The sequence below is a fragment of the Corvus hawaiiensis genome, chromosome 7, assembly GCF_020740725.1.
Source record: "Corvus hawaiiensis isolate bCorHaw1 chromosome 7, bCorHaw1.pri.cur, whole genome shotgun sequence".
In the NCBI taxonomy this organism is placed as follows: domain Eukaryota; kingdom Metazoa; phylum Chordata; class Aves; order Passeriformes; family Corvidae; genus Corvus; species Corvus hawaiiensis.
This window is the reverse complement of record NC_063219.1, coordinates 24,132,895-24,140,406: the sequence shown is the minus strand read 5'-3', so window position 1 is coordinate 24,140,406 and position 7,512 is coordinate 24,132,895. Positions and strand designations below refer to the sequence as shown.

Genomic DNA, 7,512 nt, shown 5'->3' with positions numbered 1-7,512 from the left:
ATCTCTGCTTTAAAGCTATGATATATTAAATGGAGTTTACACCAGAGCCTTCACAAGTAGCTGTTGGAAGTAGTTATTAAAGGAGGTATTAGGCTAGATTCAGATCTTGTGCAAACAGTTGTAGCTCCCCCGAGTACGATCACACTGACAGGCTGGTTTCAGTCCTTTAGGCAAGAGAGAGGCAAAAAAGTGAGAGACGCTAGCAGAGCATCTGCTAGTTAGATCAAAAAAAGTCTGTCTTGTTGGCAGAGCTATTGTCCTTTGGTCACACCAATCCTAATTTGAGTCCTGCTTGCAGCAGCATATAAAACCTGTGACAAACATAGTCATGCTGACACTGAGCTGGATGCCAAAAGAAGATAATCACAAGTACTTGAGACTGCAAAGAAAAAAACCAAAAAACCAAGCCAAAACAAAAAGAAAATCCCAACAAGCCACACACAGGGAAGGAAAACTTTCAGGTCTGAAACTGGGGCGGGGGCGGGGGGGTGGGGGCAGAAATCGTGTCTTTTCCTCCCCAAACCTCATTCAACACCAAAAAAAATCCTTAAAAATTGCAGGCACATGCCTGGATCAGATCTTTTTCCAGAAATTCAAGTCTATTACTGTTTAGCCTAAAGCTAGGGTGTATGCAAAACAGAGAAATACTTTATATTTCCAGACTTACAGTATTTTTATTTGCAACTGTCTGTGAACTGTCCTACTTGTTCTGATTGCTCTTTGGGTCTTTTATTGTGCCTGATACAGCAATCTGGCCTGGTCCAGAGGTGAATCATCTAATTACTTTGAAGACTGACAAAATCCCTGGCAGAGATTAACAAATGCTTCTTGTAGTCCACATCTAAGAGCAAGTCTGTGCAGGTCAGAGCCACTGGCCTCAGGCACTGGTGATGAAGGCCAAGGCTGTGTCCAGCTGAACCTGGACCCAGAGGGGTTCCAGAGGGGAACACAATAGTCTGAAACACATTGGCTACATGATTCTCCCTGACCAAAAGGGATGCTGCAAAAAGCTTCTGAGATCTGAAGCACTAACATCCTCTGCAAGTTATGGTTAATTTATTCATTAGATTCAAGCTGTACACATAGAGACAAGCAGCAAAAATATCCATTTCTGTGGGCCCCTTCTCCCACTTGCCACATCTGTATTAGTTATCTGGATTGATATGTAAGAAGCTCTCTTTAATGATCACTGAAAGGTTTTCTTGAATGCACTTTGCAAAAATGACCTGCCTTTTCTATATCACTTTAGATACTTAGAATAATTTTGGTTTGTAGTACAGATTTTTTATTTAGCCCCCAAGACACCAATTTACTTTCACAGCTTTATCTACTTCCTGAGAAGTAGAAAGGTATTTGTTTGTTTTACACTGTGTTTGGAATGAATACGCTTTCAATTGTCATGGCTCTTACAAAGATATAACAATAATAAAACGGATGCTCCCAAGAGTATATGAAAATAGACTGGCTTTGAGTTAATGGGAAAAAGATTTCTAACTCTGGTCTGGGTTGAACCTTTGCAGGCTGCTTGACTTCTCCAGAATTCCCTTGCTGTTTGTCTCCTTTTGTGTTTGTCTGTCACCTACAAGCTACTTACCAATTCTCCCTGATCTTTCATGGAACTCTTGTGTTTCTGGTGACGTTGTGGTTTCTATTAGATTTTTTTCTTTTCTTCCCCTCGCCTGCTGTGCACTGAATGCATCCTTGCATGTTTCATTAACCAAAAGAAAATTAGCTTTAATTTTTCTCTAGTAAAGACAACCCTATTGTTACGTTAATAAGGACTAAAAACACATTACCAGAAATGTGAGCACCTGCATTGTATTGTGCAAAGGCAGGATGAGGTTTTGCTTTTAATAACAGGTAACTGTAAGCACTCCATAATGACACGCTATGAATGCGTGTTTACCTTTTGGGATTATTTCGGTTTATCCCGATGCCCTCTGGTGGCTGCACCAGGAGCTGTTATTTAAGCTCCTGGGTGAGATCAGCAGCTGTGGGACAGCTGGGGGGCTCTGGGCTCTGCCCTTTCTGTCCCCCCGAGAGAACCAATAGCCAAAAGCGGCAGCAGCGGAGAGAGCCCGAGTCCCAGGTGGCACAGAGCATCCCTTGGAGCCCGGGGCTCTGCACCCCTCACTCACCTTGTGAGTCCAGTTAAACGAGGCCAGCTCCAGCTGTTGGCTCTGCTGATGTAGCACAACATTGCTTAGGAAATTAATTGCAGGCTTGAAACAGGGCAGCACCATGCATTGCAGGGCTGATCAGGTGATCCCCACTTGGAAGAGATGAGCTGTGCATATGTGGACTGTAATACACAGACTGGTATGATTTGTCCTGAATTGTTTTTCCAGAGATGACTGGCTAGTTTCATCTGCAAAATACTTTTTAGGAGAGGAATTTCTGTAACTGCCTATTTTTTTTTTTTTTCATAACTGAAATCTGGATTTTCAACACCTTTGTACAAAATTCACCCTAAAATAGAGGGTAAAGCTGTTTCTAGACATACCACAGTAAAGACAGAGCTAGACCAATCTTAAATACGAATAGTTTACCTAGAAACAACTTAAACCCAAATGTTCCCACTCTTCTGCACAAGCTTACTTCCCTACTGCTGGCTGTGTTCTGTAACTTCTGCAGCTCAGGGCACAGAGACTTGCTTGAATGCACAAGTGGCAAAGGGGCTTTTTGCTGTGTGAAGCCTGTGGGTTGCTAATGAGCTGCCTCCTTCCCACTCACGTCAGAACCCTCTGCCTACTGGCAGCTGGAACTTGTTGAAGTATGGAAAGTGAGCAGAGCAGGGCTGAAGGAGGTCAGGAGCTGACGATCCATGCAGCTGCTGACTTCTGGAGCATTTCATTCTACTGAGCTGCACTGGCCTCTCTTAGAGCTATTTGAAATCTAGTTTTCATTCTGTTCTGGCAAAGACAGCAACACTTGGAGCTCTTTGAATATCCCTTCCTCCAACTGCATTTGAATGCTTTCCTGACTCAGGGAAGACCTGGAGTATGTCAGCCCTTACTGCAGCCCCTGTCTTGTGCCTCCCTTCCCTCTCCACAGCTCCCTGCGCACGAGGGTCCAACTCTGATCCAGCCCAGCTGTGTAACCTTGCTCAGAGTGCTGGAAAAAAAGCTGTGAGAAAGTCTGCAGAGGTAAGAAAAGTAACATTACAGACAGAGGTAGAGCTAGTGGGACCAGACTGCCAGGAGCTCGAGGGTTTAGGAAGGAAAGCAGCAATGTTGAAGAAGTATAAAATCTAAAGGAAGAAAAGAGCAAGGCAAGTCAGGAAGCATCAGGTCAGTTAGTTTGTTGGGGCAAGGCACCCATGACAGGGGCCCTGACGGAGCTTGGCAGAAGATAGAAACGTGCCAATATTGAGGGTCTGCTCCTGGGAGCTGCAGGGACTGACTCTTCCCCTCCTGCCCAATGTCTGCCTGGCCAGCAAAGCCACTGCTGGTACCTTGCTGGGTGAGCAGACTCATGCTCAGCCCAATGGCTTGGGAAATCCTTTCTTTGCTGTGGGCTGGTCAATAAATAACTGCTTAGTGTGCCTAGTTATGTATATTCTGCGTACAGATTATCTTTGAGACTGGCTAAAGATACCAGAACAAACTGATGCAAAACCAAGCTGGTAACAAATACCTGTAAATACATTTTCAGGATTTTTTACATTCACTGGAAGGAAAAAAGAAAATTAGTAGTGTTTTCTCATTGGTATGAAAGTATTTCCCATTGGGAAAAGGCTGAAGCACACAAAGGAAAAGTAATTTTCTATTTGTACTTGGAAAAAGCTAAAACTACTTACCAAAACATAAAATTTACTAGTATTTTATCTTGGGCTTCTTGTAAATCATTGCTTTATTCCATTACCCTTAAGTGCTTCATAGACATTGCCTGAAACCATCATTCCTGTGTGTGCATTAAAGGTGGTTAAAATACTTGGGAAAATTTCTACTGCAGGTGACTTCTTTAACATCAGTGGAGTGCATGTGCAGAAACCATTTTACAAATATTATTCCCCTTGGTAATGCTTGCATGTGGGGCTCTGGAACAATAACACTACTTAGAAAGCTGCCTGAGCAGGTTGACCCAAACACCTGCAGCGTGCATGCGGGAAGTCTTTAGGGTGCCACATACCTTCATTCCTTCAGCTCTCCAAAAATCCCTTTGTATTGCACTGAAGCTGTCAAAAGAGGTCAGTTTATTCAGCTGAAGGGAGACCAACATAACACAGAGGAATTCAGAACACCACTGATGTAGGTACTGAGTGAGGGGATAGTGTTGAAAAAGGCAAGATAACTTGAACAGTTAAAGCTTGCCTGTGAAGAAGCTGGCCTTTCTTCCTGGACATGGAAAAAAAATCCAGTAGTATTTTCCTGTGATACGATTTCTTCTTTACTACAGAAGAGGGCTGCACAGATTCCTCAGATGGTAGATGTGGTTAGAGCTGTCCTGAAAAGGGAAGACTGACTCATTCCACATGCAGGCTTTTACACCCTCCCTCTGATCACTACACTGTAAATCTTTGCTGTTCTGACATCAGCTTGGCTTTTCTTAGTCACTGGAGGAGAAGTTGCCAAACAGAATAGGTTTTGTATATCCTAACCCCTATTCTGGATAGAATTAATGGACTGAGTCTGAAAGCCAAAAGCCTCAGATTTGTTTTGGTTAATCAACGCCAGAATTTGTTGGCGGGGGAAGGATACAGATGATCTTTCACAGTTGAAAGAGTACATCAGTGTGGCAAGCGTTTGGAAGGTAACACATGTCTTAAATGCCACCAAATAACACAGCGGCTTTCACAAGACACTGCTGGACAGGATAGATTGAGTATCTTATTCCAACCCATGTGGAAGTTTGCAAAAAATTTTGGAGTGGTTGATCACAGCAAAAGGAACAAGCGCAGGAAGTACGCACAGGAGGAGTAGGAGTACAAACCCATATAAATATTCTGGCACATCAAATGCATTTCTGATATGATGATTCTGTGGAAAATTAGGTGGCACAGTTTTAGTCAATCATCGATTTTGTCTAGTATGGTGGAGGTACCATGGCATAAATTAAAGCTGGAAGGGGAGAGCAAAACAGCACTTACTAGTTTGGGTTTTTTTCTCATTAAAAACTAACACATAGTAGTGTTTTAGACTACTCTGACTTACACTACAACCGTTCTAGCCCAAGATTTAGCAGGGCTCAGTTGGTCAACAGTACTTGGTTATACTGCTTGTTAATGCATTGCTTGCACTTGTCTTGCACCTGCCCAGAGTAGTTAATTTAGAAAATAGAGGAAAAGAAAAGATTATGTTCAGTGCCTAAAGAAAGGCTACTTTGCAATCACTAACAACCAACGAACAACAGGGTTGGCACATGATCTTGCACAAAACATATATTGGTACACCATCATCCTACATGAATCTGATACCCATATTTGTTAATAGGTTAAAAAAAATTATTAACAGCAGGTTTGCAAGTAGAGTTCAAAACAGGTTGCATGCAAGAGGATGGAGTCAATGTTTGAACAAACTAGTTGGTATTGAGTTTTATTATATACAATAAAAGTATATTACATAAAGACATTGTATTACTGCAGACTGCCTGATAGGAATGATACACACAACCTTATTAGATCACGCAAAAGGTACTAACCTGAAAAAAGCATTAATTCTTATCAAATATACAAGTGAACTAAGTTTATCATAGTGATAACTAGAAAAGCAAATAGAGAGCCAAAACCATTTCCAACCTATATTATTCTATTTACATACAGCTTTTGTGAGGAGTATTCATACTTAATTTAAAATGAATGCTTATTAATCTGAGTTTAATTCAGTATGGTGATGAACATGAATAGTATTCATGTTCATCAAAAACCCTTTTAAAGTTTTAAAGTTTTCTGTATTCATCTTCTCATGCATTGCATTTGGGACAGGCAACATACTGGACCAATATTTAAAATGACCCCCAAAATGGTTACAGGAGTTGAGTGTTTAGTAACACAGTGTGACGGTTTTTTCTCTCCATTAATCACAGAATCACAGAATATGCTGATTTGGAAGGGACCCACAAGCATCATCGAGTCCAACTCCCTGCCCTGCACAGGGTCATGCCCAAGAATCACACCATGTGCCTGAGAGCATTGTCCAAATGTTTTCTGAACCGTCAGGCTTGGTGCTGTGACCACTTCCAAAGGAGCCTCTTCCAGTGCCCAGCCACCCTTTGGGTGAAGAAGCTCCTTCTAATATCCAACCTAAACCTCCTCTGACACAACTTCAGGCCATTCCCTCGGGTCAGTTAGTACCATCATTGTTGAGGATGTCTTCATTGCATAAGCAACTGTAAATGAAGTTTCCCATCCTCCAGGTGAGTTACTTTGCCAGCTCCCCCGGAAACATATTTATTCTCAATATCTCGCATGAGTATGGCATGATTGAAAGCTCAGGCTGTGCACTGCCAGCAGCATGCCCCCACCTGTCATTCCCAGCAGGCTGCCTGGGATCCCTCACAGCCAGGTGTGCAATGGAAAGAACTGCCTCCCAAGCTGCGGAGAGCTCTCCAGCGCAGCACAACCTGGCGTTAACAAGCCTCTCCTTTGCCTATCCTATCCAGCTCCTGTAGCAGGGAGCAGGAGCCCTCTGGATGACCCAGCCCTGGTCTCTGCTGCTGGGCACACCCTGGGGTGCCCAAGGCTAGACCAGAGCCCGTCTCCTGCCACGCACATCAACTCAAAGTCATGTCAAGACCAAGCAGTTGCTAAAGCATTTGGCTGAGGAGACACAAGAGTTTGAATTTTCCCCTCTTGCTTTCCCAAGCCTTACTTTGGTCAGAGCAGTCCTTTACCTGATACACACCATCTTGCCAAAAGAATAATAAAATCAAAGATTACCTTTAAAGAAATAAAGGGCTTAAAGATTGCAGCTGGAAGGCCAACACTGGAGATCTCTTTGAATGCCAGTAAACTATCACCTCTGCTCTGCAGAACTGGGTATTCCAGCCAACACCAGCACACGTGGGAAGACAAAAGCCCTTGAAGGCAGCAATCCAGTGCCATGAGCTACCAAAGTCACCCTCCATCTCCAACCTTACCTCAGGAAAATGGCATTTACAGCCACAGCACGCAAGCCTGGTTACACACAACTCCCTGTGTGGGCTGACACACAGCAGAACGGAGCTCTTGCATCCAAACCAGACATTTCATTATATATTTTTCACATATCTTTTCCTGTTTTGTCTGAAAGAATTAGTGACTTTGTAGTGTGGCGTGAGAGAGTTAAAATTTAGTTTTGACGAAAGATAGAGGAGAAAAAAACCCAGGCTGTCAAATAAAAAGCAATTCCAAACATTTCAAAATAAATGCAGAAGTTTTACCATAGCCTGTTTGGGTTTTCCCCCAATAAAGGAAGGTCTGAAGGAAAAAGACGATGCATTTTTGTTTTTTTGGATCTTTTTTATTCAAAAGTTTTCAAAGAAATAAAACAGAAAAAGCTAACAATCTAATCAAATTTACAGTTCAAAAATGTC

General features: G+C 42.6%; 1 protein-coding gene across 1 annotated transcript in view; it reads right to left on the bottom strand.

Moving 5' to 3' along the window:
* Positions 1-1,394: 1,394 nt before the first annotated feature.
* RBMS1 (RNA binding motif single stranded interacting protein 1) overlaps positions 1,395-7,512 on the bottom strand; it is a 157,670-nt gene continuing 151,552 nt past the window's right edge. The window contains exon 14 of the mRNA XM_048310381.1: positions 1,395-4,446. The gene's annotated coding sequence lies outside the window, so the exon portion shown is untranslated. The remainder of the gene's footprint in view (positions 4,447-7,512) is intronic.